The sequence below is a fragment of the Lissotriton vulgaris genome, chromosome 10 (assembly GCF_964263255.1).
Source record: "Lissotriton vulgaris chromosome 10, aLisVul1.2, whole genome shotgun sequence".
Taxonomy (NCBI): Eukaryota; Metazoa; Chordata; class Amphibia; order Caudata; family Salamandridae; genus Lissotriton; species Lissotriton vulgaris.
Genome location: NC_141698.1, coordinates 346,674,762 through 346,691,109, shown reverse-complemented (window position 1 = coordinate 346,691,109; position 16,348 = coordinate 346,674,762). Strand labels below are relative to the sequence as shown.

Genomic DNA, 16,348 nt, shown 5'->3' with positions numbered 1-16,348 from the left:
TGCTCATGAAGCGCTGCGATGATTCTAATCAGTGTGCTCAAGTCTGGCAATAAGCGTTGCTATGTCAGTGCAAGGTTAGAAGCAGTGCGAGGCAAATTTCAGCGCTACGATACCACGTGTGGGGGAGCAGGGAGCAGCGAGGGAGCGACCGCTTCAGAGAGGCTCCGGACGGTCACCGGTCACGGTCACAGGCGGGCATATAGATGCACCCCTAAAGATTGTAAGGACACCCTGATAGCAGAATCCTGGCGGTTATTGCATAAAGCTTCTATACTAAGAGATAATACACATTTCTGGAAGGCAGTCAATGCACATTCCTTAGCCCCTAGAGAGTTACCATCAATAGAACAAACTGTTGGCAAAGACCAAGGGGTAGATAATTTTTCATCTATGTATAACGATAAAGACCAGGTGATATCACAACCCCCGGTGATAGAATTATCTAATCTTTACCCAATAGATATCCACTTTAAACTGGATGAGGTTATCTGTGCAATAAATAGAAGTGCAGGTGGTAAAGCCCTAGGTCCGGACAGTGACCCTGTGAACCTATATAAGTTAAATTTACCCCAGTGAGGTCCACTATTAACCTTAGTGTTGACCGCATGTTGTTATCATGGATTAATTCCTTCTTGGTCAGAATCTATCCTGGATCCAATTTTTAAGAAGGGAGCCAAAATCCTACATGCTACCGATCAATTTCTCATTAGACTCTCTTGTTAAAGTATCTGGTCATATTTTTTTTAATTTCAAGTCATTTTCATTAAATGCATATAAATCATACAAATCTCAACGAATACAAGGTTACAAAGAATACAAGGAATACAAAGAATACAAAGTAAATAACTAAATAAATATATTCCTCAAGTGCCTTGCCACGGTGAGCGCATTGATGTCGCAGTTATCTACAGGTGGTTAGCCAAGCATAGGTGTCACATAAATGGCAATACAAGTACTCTTCAGTACAGATATATTAAGCGGTATACAACGTTTAGCACGCATTTTTTACCACGCACTACCATTACAACGCAGGCATTACCACGCATACCATTACAACGCATTGCGCTGGGGGGCGCTCTAGGATAGGGAATAAGTTTAATTTTATATCCAACACCTTCCCTAGTGTCCACGGGGACTGGAGTTGGAATATAAAATTATACTTACCACTATCCAGCACCTCAAAGCGCTATGCGTTGTAACGGTATTCGTTGTAAATACCGCGTTGTAAAGGTATGCGTGGTAATAGTATGCGTGCTAACGTCATACATCCGTATTAAGCAAGTACAGATTGCACAACTGTAGTGGAGGAGAGTACAATACAGTACAGGAATATCCTGCAAATAACCAAACTTTAAGAATTACGTTGTGTAGAAAAGAATCTGTGTTAGCCAAGCATATTTATCACATACGTAGTAATACAAGTACTCTTCAGTCTAAATATATTAAGCAAGTACAGATTTCTCAGCTGTAATAGTGGAAAATACAGTACAGGAACATCATTGTAATTAAAGCATACATTAAAAATTACATTATGTAGAAATGAGTCTGTTTTCACGGGGGTCATACGAGAAGGAAAAGGCATCAAGTGACTTCCACATTTTCCTGTGTGATTTATGCCAGGGAGAGGCTTGATGTGCAACATTTTCTGCTCCTCTTAGGAAGGACAACCATTCTTGCCACATCTCAAATGAGACTTCTTTGGAGTTTTCCACTTATTTAAAACTATTTTACAAGCTAAAGGCAGCATAAGATCTAACAAGTAACGGTCATTTACGTCCGTGATCCTACGATAAAGAGCGCCTAGTAGAACATAAGAAAATTCTCTAGGAGGGGTCATGTTGAAAGGTTTGCCTGTACATTCTTAAATCTTATCCCAGTATGCTTGTAGTGTGAGGCAATTGAAGAGCATATGGGCCAGGTTACAAATGTGAGAGTTGCAGTTCCAGCAGGTGAGACGTTCATTGAGATTAAGTTTAAAAATCCTTTCTGGTGTCCAATATGTCCTGTTTATTAACATCAGTTTGGTTTGTGATAGTGTGGGGGAGATTTTATTGGAGAAGGGGGTGATATGCATCTTTTCCCAGTCAAAAGGGATATTACTAGAGTTGTCCTCTGATTCCCATTTTTCATCACATTTCTTTTGAGATTTGCAAGGTTTAGGTGATGAGAGTTTATATACTTTAGAGACTGTGTGTCCTGACTTTAGCAGCTGTGACAACTTTGCGAGTATTGACGGGTCGGAGGGTTTACTAGAGCACGCTGTGAGGAGAGATGCACGATTACAAACAGAAGGAGGTAATAATGGAAGCTCTTCGGTATCGTAATGCTATCGACTTTGAGGGTATCAATGTCTGGTTTTACCAGAACCTTTCTCCCATTACCCTGCAATGCCATCATCTGCTGAGGCCTATCACATAATTCCTTCAGGGAAGGGAGATCTGCTATCAGTGGGGGCACACCTTCATGTGCGCACCTTGGAGAAATCCAAATTGTTGCTGGATATGGACAAACCGCAGGAGGCTGAGGCCTCTTGTTGCCTCCCGCACAGTCCTGTTGACTCTTCAGTGGGCTGAAGGCGTTCCACTTGACTGAAGATAAAATGAAACAGCCAAACCCACCAAAGTGGAAAGCCGCAAGGAGAGAGCAGCCCTCCTCCATTCACTTCAGTACTGGAAGACCTCATACTGCAAAACAAGCATCCTATACTCCCCCACTGGCACACACAAGATGGAATGCTCTTCTGTAGTTGTGTGCAATCTGTTTGGGGCCCAGCTTCACTACACTGGATTGCTTGGTGCAGGCGGTGGGGTTATTTGCTCCGCTGAATTTTTGGAAGCCTGATCCTGGCTGCTGAGACATGGACCCCAATTGAGTTGATTCTATCCATCTTTGGGAGAGACCACTCTAGTTTTATTGTTTACTATTGTTCTATATGTTATTTCCTTCTTTTCTTTCCCTTCTTCACTTATCTAGCACCCGCTGCATGGCAATGGCTTCATACATTAGCACTATGCAGACCGCCTCTTAGGATTACACCTTGTCTGAAACTTCACATGTACCTCCCCACAGAGTGACCAAGGGTTAGGAAAAATAATTATAACATTGGGGCCTCAAAGCACCTTTGAAACACCTAGTGTTCCTGTCTATGTTGCAGGAAACTAAGTGTGACATCTCACTAAGTCAGGAGACGCACCTTCTTAAGGCGGATTGGAGAAGCTTAAGATCCCGATGGTGCGATCATCAGTACTTTTCGACGGGCATGGGAAAAAGGGCAGGGGTAGCGATTCTCTTGTCCTCTCACTTCCCCAGCAGGGTTATCCAGATGCAAGCTGAGGTCCCTGGTAGGCTTTTGTTTCTTTGCATCACCATACCGACTTACACATTTACAATTGCTACATTCAATGCTCCAAATGATCACCAGAAAAAGCCTTTCTCCTTGACGCACTGGGACAGGTGATGACCACTATGGATACAGAGGTTCTGATAGCAGGGAATTTTAACCTTGTCCAATATCCTAGCCTGGACAGGTCCGTACAATGGATCGGACAATCGGGTACATTTTCTCCACAGGTGCGAGACAAACTGGCCACATATGAGCTTACAGAAGTATGACATAAACATCATCCAATGGAGAGGTACTATACCTTGATCCAGCGGGCTACCAACCTGCAAAAATCTATCACTATATATCCATCTGGGCCCATATACACACTCATATAGGCTATTCAACACCGCTGGGGGTCAATTTTTATAAGGGCTTAGATTAGATCATTTACCTATCATTTCTCTAATCTATCACTATTCTTAAAGCCCTCTCTTTAGTCAAATGGACCTTTTTAGTTGAATAGTAATTGGTGATATGACATAGGTACATTTAACTTTTTATCTATTTAAAATAACCACAGACTCAGGACAGTTGTAAATGTTTATCTAATTATATCATATGAGCAAAAAATTACAGTGTTAGCTCAATCTTTCCGAGGAAATAAGATCGGTTTACCCAATTTAGTATTCTAATAAATAAGATTTCATAACAACAAGTACCTCAGGAAAAGGAAGAAGATAGAGAGGGAAGTACATTGACACAATACACATAGATATATTTACATAGGATGGTGTGAAAATCAGACCCTCTGTCCAAGAGTTTTTGGGTCCTTTGAAAGTTCAAGTGACAAGGACTTCATGAGAGGTTTCAGGACAGGATAGCTGACCTCTTCTGGATTCGACTCCTGCATCTTACCCCTCTCTGACACTAACTTCCTCCTCGATTCTTTCGCAATCTTCTTCTAATTATTTAGCTTTAAAATTCTAAGTCTGCTTCTTCAGGTATTCGATCAGCATTCGGACAGTATCTCGGTCTCTCAGAGTTAGTCTTTCTGAGACTGCATTAATTACGCTAACTAACTACCCCAATTATACTTTCCTAATGGCATGTACCACCCCTAAATGTTTCCTCTTGATGAAACTCCTATTTCTGATTTAACAAGCTGAGGGGATTATCATCACACCATGTTAAGTTTTTAATAATTTTTCTTTAGTTCATTGTTTTAAGTTCCCGCCCATTAATTTGTTCTACCAAGCTTTATTTCCCACCCATATTTGCAAACTTTATCAACAACAATGTATACATTTCACAGTTGTTCATTGAATCTTCAGGATGTTCAGCTGGTTCCCAGGACATGTACGGAAAACGTCCTTGGAAGAGTTTCAAGACTTTACCTCACTGTTTCTGGGTTGACATCTTTGCGCATGCGTGAGGAATAAGTATGGGTGAATTTTGCGAATCAGCGGTCCGCGAATTCACGCGAAATCGCAAAAAATTCAGCAAATTTGCAGATTTTCCAGCGAAATCGTGGATTTTTTTGCGATTTGCACCATACTTAACTGGAGTACTTTCTACTGGCTAATCAGTAAGTGCTACCTCGTTGGGTAAATGTATTGTGCTTTTCCTACACTACAGCTGCGTAAAGGCCCAGAAGAGTTGGCCAGTCACCACGTGTGTCTGTAACTTTGCCACCGGGCCCATAGGCGCCGAGGTCCCTTGGGTGAGCTGACCATCACAGTGGGGGAAAGGGCTGGAAGAGGTTGCATAGCCTAGTGTGTGTGGGGCCTGGCTTCTGCCCGAGTTCACATGGCTCTTCTTTATAAAGGGTCAGAGACCGATCAGAGCAGCAGATGAGGAGAAAGCAGTAAGTGCTACCTTGTTGGGTAAATGTATCGTGCTTTTCTTACACTACAGCTGCGTAAAGTCCCAAAAGAGTTGGCCAGTCACCACTTGTGTCTGTAACTTTGCCACCGCGCCCATAGGTGCTGAGGTCCCTCGAGTGAGCTGTCCATCACAGTGGGGGAAAGGGTGGGAAGAGGTTGCATAGCCTAGTGTGTGTGGGGCCGGGCTTCTGTGCGAGTTCACATGCCTCTTGTTTATATTGGGTCAGAGACCGATCAGAGCAGGGGATTGCGCTTGAGAAACTCGTGGATGCCTAGACCTCCATCACGGATTACAGCTATTTGTAGATGGTAGATTTGGGGAGAAAGCATACCTACCTAGCATCGACCGTGCTCACTAGATTCTTGGGCTGATTATAATGTGTTACAGAATTTGAGCTTCAACTCGGGCACCTGCTTTATTTATCTATATGTGCTTCCTGCTGAGGTTTAATTTTTGTGACAGGAGCCTCGTTGCCTAATTGTAACTGTTCTCTGACCCTGCTTCGAAGGTCAGAGCAGGGTCAGAGAATAGTTGCAAGTAGGCAACGAGGCGCCGCTCAGGAAGCACTTACAGGGTTACAGCAGGTGCCCAAGTTGAAGTTAATTTCTTTGTAACCATTTTGTAAATGGTTACAAAGAAATTAGCTTAAACTTGGGCACCTGCTGTAACCCTGTAAGTGCTTCCTGAACAAAATTTGTCCCGCTTGCGGATTCGCGGATTTTGCCGAAATGTCGCACGATTCGCGGATTGCAAAATAGCGGAAAATCCGCAAATTCCGCGAGCGGAACGAATTTTTCACCCATACTTAGTGAGGAACCACATGGGTGTTAGACTTTAGCATCGTTCAGAGGCCCAAATACAAACTACTAGAGAGGTCAAAAGAAAAAGTATTAAATTCAAAATAAAATGATTTCACTCCATACCACCTATCTCTACTCTAATCCCATTTAATTATAAAGACTCTCCATGCATTAGCATTTAGTATATAACTCATTTTAGTTTCAGCAAAGCAGATGCTTTAGCATGTGAGTTTCCATGTGGCCATTTTAGATGCATTTGCGCAGAAGCAGAAATTTCCCTCCAAGCGTAAAGATGTTATTCTGCGTAGATGCAGCTGACGCATGCACAATACAGTTTCCTGCGTTTGCACCTATTTTAAGCTCCACTTGTGTTACTTGTTAGTAAAACACACAGGCAAGCTCATCTAGCTAAAAATATAATTAAATGTGGTGCATATTAGTATCACAATACATTATTAATATTTTGTTACAGGATAATATGAGAGGATTGCATCCGAGCAAGTCTCTTTTATACGAGTCCTTACTCCATCAACCTTCTTCACAGCCTCTCCCAGACGTACATCAGATTAAGCCTCCTCCTTGCACATCCCCTATTACTGGCATTGACCATCGCAATCAATATTGGCGCCAATGCACTCTCTGATCACTCCCTATTTAATCTCCATTCACACTTGCCAGGCTTCACCCCCCAAGCACCGTACTTGGTGCCTTCATCTTAGGCCCTTAACATACGAGGCACACGTCACCGAAATAAAGGGAGAGATTAGCACATTGTTTGGACACCGTGATATCCCTGGAACACTTATAGCACTCTTATGGGATACTTTGAATGCAGTGTTGCACAAGCAGATGATCGCTTTAGCAGCATTTTTGAATTGGGATAGGAGGTATAAGAGGATCACAATTGAGAAGTAGTTAAAAGAACTGAAAGAGGCACATAAACAATCAGGCTCACATAAAATACACCACCAACTTACTGCAGCATGCAAAGAGTTCAGAGTTCTAGACCTTCATAGAGCAGTTTATGCCCTTTAATGCACTAAGCTTAACTATTATGTGGGAGACATAAGATGGGGTGTCTGCTGGCACATTGCTTACGGGCCCAGGATGTTAGGCAATAGTTGGCTGAAATCAAAGGGCCACAGTGTGTCTGGTTATTCTAAAGATGATCAAATTGGTCAGTGTTTCGAACTCTTTTATGCTGCTCTTTACTCTGCTGAGGCCCTGGCAGAGGAAGATGCCTCCTCATATTTAGCAAAGGCCCCTTTAGAGAAATTAATGTCTCAGGATGCCTCACATTTGGATGGTGATAACCAGATGGATGGGGTGTTATCAGCAATTTCCCACCTACAGTCAGGCAAGGTACCAGGGTAGGACGGCTATACCTCAGATTTTTATAAATTATATGCAACATCCCTAGCTCCCATACCTACCCACCTGTACATCTCATTCAGCACCACGGGCTCCCTGACCGATACTATAAAGCTAGCTACCATTATGGTACTGCCAAAGCATGGCACAGACCCTGTACATTGTTCCTCATATCGGCCAATTTTGCGACTAAATGGGGATGCCAAGATTGTCACTACCATATTAGTAAACTAACTGGCTCTATATATGTAGGGACTCGTGGACCTGATCAGAAGGGGTTTATCCCTGAATGGGGCTGTAGGGGCAACACCAAACACTTGTGCCGCCTCCTGAATAAAACCCAGCATTACCGGGTTCCTGCACTATTATTGTCTGTGGACACTTTGAAAGTGTTTGACCAAGTATATTGGCATTACCTGCTTTCAGTGCTCCAGGTGAGTGGGGCTTAGTGAGCGGTTCAGACGCTAGGTTTGGTGTATCTATTCAGACTCTCAGCGACCGTTTGAGGTAATGACCCTTTGACATTGCCCATGGCACTCAACAAGGCTGCTCCTTGTCTCCACACCTTTTCGCCCTGTTTATGGAGCTTCTTCAGAGCGTATTCATAGAAACCCTACAACAACTGGTATCATCATGGGAGGGAGGGACCACAAGTTTGCTCTCTATGCAGACGATGTTATGCTCACACTGACGCATCCCCTCAAGTCCTTGCCCCCTCTTGAGCAGAAACTGGAGGATTTTGAGAAAGCTTCTGGGTTTAAAGTCAACCTCCAGAAATCCCAGATGCTCAATTTACCAGTAACAGCAACAGACCAACTTACTCTCAAATGCTTATTTTCCTTCTCATGGGCTGAGCTGGGGGTAGTGTACCCAAGCCTTCAAATCCATCCAACATTGTATCAAAGCGCAAGATGACCTACAGTCTTGGAAAGGGTACAGGCTCTCATGGCTGGCGAGCCTAGCGGCCATCAAAATTACTCTGCTGCCTAAAATTCTATTTGTTATGTAGCATTGCCTCTGCAACCACCCACCACAAGTTTTTAACAAATGACAGTGTCTTATAGAAGATTACGTTTGGGTGAGTAAGAAAGCCTATATGGCCAAAAGCAGGCATACTTCTCTTCGGCAGAGGGTGGCCTTAGTGTTCCCCCATCTACACATTACCATCAAGCCGCGCAGCTTCAGTAGATTGTTGAATGGTCTGAGCCCCTCTCAGAGAAACACTGATCCTTCATTGACCAGGCAGTTCAGTCCATATCTGGAAGATACCCTGGCTACCCAAACACAGACCTCATGGGGTGTACATATCACCGGTCCTCAAGGCTACAATGGGGACCTCGGACAGTGTGCAGATCCCGAAAAATCTGTCCACTCGCATCTCCCCACAAACCCTAATTATTGGTAATCCAGACTTTTCTCCAGCCTATCAGAGCTCCAACTACATACAGTGGCAACAAGCGATGCAAAAGAATAGGCAACTTTTTTGATGCCCCAGAGCTATTGGACTTCTACAAGATCCAACACCATTATGATATTCAATCCACCATCCCACTGGCAGTAAGTGGCTATCCACCATTGTGTCGCTCATCACACCATCCACCCCCATGCTAGTCGCCCCTACTATCATTTGAGAAATGGCTTCTGACTAGGACAAAAGTTGAGCACCTCCTCTCTGACATCTTTACCTTTTTCACAGCAGTGCAGATCTAGGTTTCCACTATGTTGAAGCCACCCTGCGAGGATCTGGGGCTCCCTGAATGAAGTAGGTGTTTGTTTGAGATATATACTTCTGCTGCATTTGTAATAATTAATAATTCAACTGCACCAAGTTCTAAAGGTTTCTCTCGTACTCCTTTGAGGAACTGCTTGTCATTTAAACACAGTGAGCGGTGGAGCGCTGTATTCTCAGCACCACAGGTGGTAAGGCTGCTGCAAGTTAACACACCGAAGCCAGCTGATATATATATATATATGGATACACGCATTGTTCAGCTTGTGACTTAACCACATACTTAGATGTGGTGCTTCGCTGCATTGCGGTCTCAAGGGCTGTGTGATCCGCAAAGGCATTACCTGCTCCTATTTTATCAGTCACTTTCTTGTGTGCACTACACTTAACAATTGCCACTTTCTTAGGATAGGTTAGGGCAGTAAGAAGATTATGCAGTAATTCTCTATGCACTATCTGTGTCCCATGTGAGGATGAGAAAACCCCTTTGTTTCCATAAGCGGCCACAATTGTTTGCCACCCCAAAAGCGTACTGGCTGTTGGGGAAAATGTTGACAAGTAAGTCTGTACTAAGCTCTCATGCTCTCATCAGTGCAATCAGTTCAGCTGCTTGGGCCAGCTTCTGCGGGATGCGAGCTATCTCAACTACTGTCTGAAGTGTCGTAATAGCATGGGTAGCAGGTCTAGAGCCATTGGGTAATATAAAACATGTCCCATCAACCCAGAACTTACCATAAACAACAGACAGCGGAGTATCTAGTGGGTCAACACGAACCTTTGTTTGCTCTTCTGTGAGAAATATACTATCATGTGGTTCTTGGGACTGGGTCTGAGTAACTGAAAATGGTAGCAGTGTAGCAGGATTTAGTGTCAAACGTATTTTCTATGTGATATGAGGGGCAAAAAGTGTCAATGCATATCCTGTCAAGCGAGCACTAGTCAAATGCTGTGTTTTCATTTGATTTAGTAAAGCTTCAACTAAATGGGGTACTAACACCAGCAGTTTGTGTGACAAAACTATTCCTTCACTCTGACGTATAGATACAGCCGTTGCTGCCACCACTCTGAAACATCCAGGCAGCGTGCGAGCCACTGGGTCAAGGACAGCTGAGAAATATGCACAAGGACGTTGTTTATCAACGTGTAACTGTGTTAAAACCGAGAGGGCCAACCTTCCCTCTAGTGTACATACAGTGTGGAAGTCTTAGTGTAGTCTGGAGTGCCTAATACTGGTGCAGAGCAAAGAGCTTGGCGTAACTGTTGGAAGGCATTCTGACATTCAGTAGTCCATGGGAGGGGCATCAGAGAGTTTTTAGTCAAAAGGGCCAACAAAGGTTTAATAATGCGCAAAAAAACTGGGGATTCACTGCCTAGAAAAAAAAGTAAGGCCAATCAGTGCACAGACATCCTTCTGAGTATGGGGCACAGGAGTATCTAAAATGGTCTGAATGTGATCTGGTGTGGGTACCTGTCCTTCCTTAGACAGAAGGTGACCTAAATAGGTAACGCTGTCTAAAATATTGCAATTTCTTTCAAAAGACTTTGTGATTATGAGAGGCAAGAAATGATAACAATAACAGTGTTCCTTCTTCACACTGCTCAGGGGTATCTGCAGCTAACAAGATGTCGTCGACATATTGGATAAGGGCCACCCCTTTTGGTACAGGAAAGGAATCAAGCTGTCATTTTAATGCCTGACTGTAAATGCTAGGACACTCTGTATAACCCTGTGGAGCTCTGCAGAACTAGAAGGATCTATTTTTCAATGTGAATCCAAACCGATAACGGCTTTCAGGGTGAATGGGTATTGAGAAAAATGCATTTTTTGAATTGATCACCAAAAATGTAGTGGCAGTGGGAGGGACCATGGTGAGAAGGGTTGTGATATCAGAAACTACTGGATATTGGGGCACTACAATTTTATTAACCTCCCACAAATCAATAATGAATCTGTACATTTTAGTGTCTGTGTCTTTTTTCAAAATAGGAAGGATAAGGCTATTGCAAGTATTATAGGGGACTTCTTCCACTACCCCCACTTTGATCAAATCCTGAACAATGTGTGCTAATGCTTCTTCCCCTACTCTGGATATTTTGAATTGCGGCAAACAATGGGAGTGTGACACCTTCCTTTACTTGAATATGCACAGGTGGAATAACCATTTGACCCATGTCCGTATCTGATGTGGCCCACAGAGTACAAGGTAGAGATGCCAGAGCGGCATCCTCATTGATAAGACAGGACCTCTCAACCATTGGATAATTGTCATTCAAAATAACACGCACACCTTCCGGAGAACAACGTATTGTAGCACGAAAATATTTAAGCATATCGATACCCACAATGTTGTCCGTCGTCTTAGGGGAAAGCAAAAATGGACATGCTGCAGTGAATTTGTCAAGTCCGAATTCAAGTGGCTGTGATAGCGGGCTAGGTGTAGGTGTTCCATTGAATCCTATCGATGTTCGCATTGTGCCGGACAGGGGAGCCCTAGGAACCAATCTTTTAGACAGCACTTCAGGTAGCCCTTGTGTCAACCAGAAACCTATCAGTAGATCCCAAGACATTTTCATCAACATAAGGACCCATTTGATCTATTGGTACCTCAACTGGTCCCTTACCCCATCCTAGGCATCCCTAATCGGAATCTGCAAGTGCATCAGCAGAATAATCAGATATTTGTTATTGATTTCGTCTATCAAAAGTATTAGAGTAATTTGGCCCTTGTTCAACTGCCTCAATCCTTTGACAAGCTCCTGTACCTCCTCTGTTTCCTGAATTCCCGGGACGTCCTCTCATACTTCCCCTTCCCCGCTGGTACTGCTGACCTCGCAAAAGAGGGCCCTCAGAATGCCAATGCCCAGTCTCTTTACAATAGGCACACTAATTGGGAGACAAATTTGCTTGATCAAGAGGGAACGCTCTGGGTGTATACATTGCAAGTCTGCCTCTTTCACCTCCCCTAAATGGTGGACCATATACTTGGGCCATCATAACTGTTGTCTTTAAGTCTTTAGCCTTCTTATCCTCCCTGCCTTTCACTTCCTGTTCCTGTCCCTCATAATATTGGGCCATGGTCAAAAGGGAAACTGTGCAAGACGTGGTCCAAGAACTCTCACTAGCCTTTAAGCCACTAGCTATTTCTGGTAACATATTAACTACAAATTTGTCGACAAACAAATGCTTACCCATATCATCGGCCAATGACTAGCCGCTAAAATCATGGAATGTCTCCTCAAATCTTGAAAAGAAATCCGAAACGGACTCATCTTTTTTCTGTTTACAAGATGCTAACATAGTCCAATCTATTCTCTTAGGGGATATGAGAGTATTCCTCTTAGTCACAATAGCTTTAGGAAAATCTAATATCTCCTTCCGAGGTTTCTGTGCAGGCTCCCTGTTCGCATCTATTTCTTCTAAATGTTCCCAGGTATCACCAAATGCCACATTGTCATCTATTTTACGTATTTTTCTCCACATATGAGGGGGCAAAATAAACCAGAAGAACATATCAATATCTGGCAAGGTCATAGTGCAGGAGCTGATGGCTCCTTCCACCTCCTCATAGAAGGCAGCAGGATTTTTCCGAGGGTCGGGCAAAGCTGCCTTAATAGCCATAACATCTGCCCTGCTCCAAGGAGTATAAACCCAATTATATATAAAATATCCCTTTGCATCATCCGAAGTTTTATCATCATTTGTTCCGGCACCCTTCGGGGGAACATACAGGGGTGCAGCTTCACGCATTGGTTTATTAGTAATTTTATTACTGCCCCAGCATAAATACATGAAAAAAAATTATTCCTAGGATTTATTAAACTGTGAAGACTGCCCAGAAAGGCTGACCAAAAGTAAAATTTGAAATCTGGATAATCCAGGCCCCCCTGATTAAATGGGAGCTTTAATAAATCAATTGCTCGGCACGCTTTCTTATAGCCCCAGATAACGCTGCTAAAAATCCCATCTAGATGTTTAAAGAAAGAGTTATTCACTCGTAGAGGAATAGACCAGAACAAGTAAAGGAATTTGGGCAGAATCTTCTTTTTATTAAATCTATCCACCCACTAATACCCATAGGCACCTTGTGCCACTTTTTAAGTGAATTAGCTGTTTCTTTCACTAGTGCCTCATAATTTAAAGCGACTATCTTATCTATTTTAACAGAAACTCAAACCCCTAAATAGGTAGCAACACTACAAGCTCCTTGTATTAAGGCCAGAGGTTTATAATTCAGCAGGACTTGAGTTTTATTGGTGTTTAGTCTGTACCTGGAGATAGCCCCAAAATCTCTTTGCCTCCTTGACTATCTCCTTCATTGCTTCTCCGACAATCTGTTGAGTATATTGCGATATCATCTCATTTTCACAGAGTTTGTCCCAGATATAAAAGGGCTTATTCGAGATTGATTTTGCAAGGCCAAGAGAAATGGCCCCATGGGCAATGCAAATAATAGAGGTGATAGAGGGCCAGTCGGGCAACTAGAGCCACATTTCGGAGGGGCTGAAATTTTTTTCGGGGGGGCTACTTCTTTCAACCATAGACAGAGTGGCTGTAAGAAGGGGTGAACACACAACAAAACCCTCATTTACAAGTAAATGGCCTTTTAAATACCTGTTGGGTATTCTGGTGCGGCTGCAATTAAATGCTCACCAGCCCGCGAAGCTGTCTCCGCCCGGGCTGACACACACGACGAGGGGGGGTGAAGCCCCGTGAGCCCAATGGGTGTTGGGCGCCTGTAGAGGGCACCCTTGACAAGTGCCAAGAGAGATTGAGAAAGTGGGAGATTGCAATCCAGCATATGTTATTTTGTCGCTAGGATGGTCGTATAAAGCTTGTACCCATTGTAAAAACTGGCCTTTAAAGCCGAATCCTAAAAATGTAGCCCAGAGAAAGTCCCACCCCACTCGGTAAAAAGCTTTTTGAGCGCCTAATAATATCATACCGAGTTGGTCCTGGCAACATCAAATGCAGTCATGGCCATAGTTACATGAGCCGTAGTATTCCTTCCTGAAATAAACCCATGTTACTGGGGGGACACCAAGCCAGACATTATCTGGGCAAGATGAGTCGCCAGAATTTTAACGAATATTTTTGCGTCGGTGTTTATAAGCGTTCTGATTGACCCACATTCTTCCGCTGGTTTATTTTTTTTTTACAAAAAAGACAATCTGTCAATCTGTGTGAGATTCCGTGAGCCAGGGGCCTTTCCTCCTGCTCCGATGAATCTAACTACCTGGCTAAAGAGTGGGAGTAGCTCGTCCATACATGTCTTTTATAGTTCCAGGGGTATCGAGTCTTCTCCTGAGGCTTTACCCAACGGCAAGGCATCCATAGCAAGTTTAATTTCTGCTGTCGTAATGTCCCCTAGTAGTGAGTCAGATGTTTCATCCTCCATAGGTTTCAGTGAACTAGGGTGCCGTTCGCCGTGGATATTGACTCTGGTGCCACTGGAAATCTGCTTTTGCTGCCAGAGAGAGGTCGACTTTGGACCCTGCTGTTTGGGGAGGAGTAGCGCAACGGGACTGCGAGGACAAGCAGCCCCGTAACCCGGCGCAGCTGTGTGCCTCTTCCCACCCCTACCTCCCCCTGCTACTTAACATCTCACGGCCCCCGCTTCGCAGGAGCCATTCACCGTGAATATTGACCCTGGTGCCACTGGAAATCCGCTTTTGCTGCCAGAGAGAGGTCGACTTTCGACCCTGCTGTTTGAAGAGGAGTAGCGCGACGGGACCAGAAGCCCCGTAACCCAGCGCAGCTGTGTGCCTCTTCCCGCCCCTACCTGTGTGTATTTAACTGTGTGGGCTTTCGGCTGCGCGGAACGCGTGCAGTCCCGCACCGGGAGAAGCCCGGGACAAGGGCGGGGCCATCTAATGCCATTTTAGGCTGGGCTGGTCCACCTCCCTAATGTTATATTTTTCTTTTTTCTTTTAAGTGAGAGCTTTGTTTGTTGCTTTTCTATTGTTTTGTGTGCTTATAATTGGACCAATTTTGCGTTGTATGTTATAGCTGTCACTGAGTCATTCCATTAAATAAAGCCATTTAACGTTTAGGGAAATGGCGTTAAGATCTGGGAAGGGAAGAAATGTAGCCCCAGCTCCTTTTGGTGGGACGGTTACTGGGGCTCTAGATCAATTTAGAGCTGCGGTAGTCCTGGAACGAGAAATAGCCCTCACGGAAAGGCGACTCTCCTTAGAACCTCTGTATTCAAAGAGACCTTCGCTGCGTAACATTATAACAGCAAAAACACCTGAATTACTACGTACTTCCCCATTAAATGGTAATAGTGGGCTGGAATTGAGTGCCGGGTCTGCTGGGCCTGTAGCCCAGATTAGGGTTAATACCACAAGAGAAAGTATCTCTTCACTAGACAATGGGTCGGTAGCAACAAGTACCTCTAATGTTCAAATCGATACACTAAACATAAAACAACCATTAGGTTCTTTTTTAACTGCTAAACGGAAGCGTGGGGGAGGTTTGCATATGGGAAGATGTCCTAAAATAAGTAAGACCACCAACAAAGGGGGTAAATCAACTCTACCGTTTAAACCTATAACAAATAACGAGATTTCTGGATTGCCTATAATTCCACCCATTATTACCACACCATTGCCATCGAAGCGACATTCCCTCATATCACAAATTCCGGAAGACTTCATGGAGCAGGTTGAACAGATCATGAAGTCTTTAATTTTACCACTGATCGAAAGGATAAAGGTAATAAATGAAAGTCTGGGGAAATTAGAACAGGCTGCCACATGTAATAAACAAATATTGGAAACCCTTGTGGCAAGTGTACGGAATTCTGGCGCAGAAACACAAGGTAAAACAGCAACCTGGCCTAATATTAACCTCTCAGAAACTGCCCCCTTAACAACTGTTATAGTGAATGAGGTGCAATCAGCAAATCGAAAAGAGGTTAGGAAAGTGATAGACACAGCAATAGTAATTTCCCAAGAAGTAGTAAAAGAACCTGAAGGGGAGCCGGAAAGAACCGTGTAGCATTAGTAGGGTCTGGGTAAAAAATTAGCCAAGGAACCGATATCAGGAGGCGAGACAACGAAAAAATAACGCTCCCTCGTATTAACCTACCACCTGAATCGGCACCATACACGATAATATTGAATGGGGTACCAGAGTGTCAAAAGGGTAAAACAGAAACCCATAGCGAATTAACTCTGCTGTCCTCCTGAGGCAGAAGCCGGGAGATGTACTGTATGCCTGATTGTAAATACTTTGTT

General features: G+C 43.7%; 1 long non-coding RNA gene across 1 annotated transcript in view; it reads left to right on the top strand.

Annotated features, from left to right (window-relative positions):
• Window positions 1–16,348, top strand: part of LOC147685219 (uncharacterized) — a 113,157-nt gene that overhangs the window by 6,956 nt on the left and 89,853 nt on the right. The window lies entirely within an intron of this gene.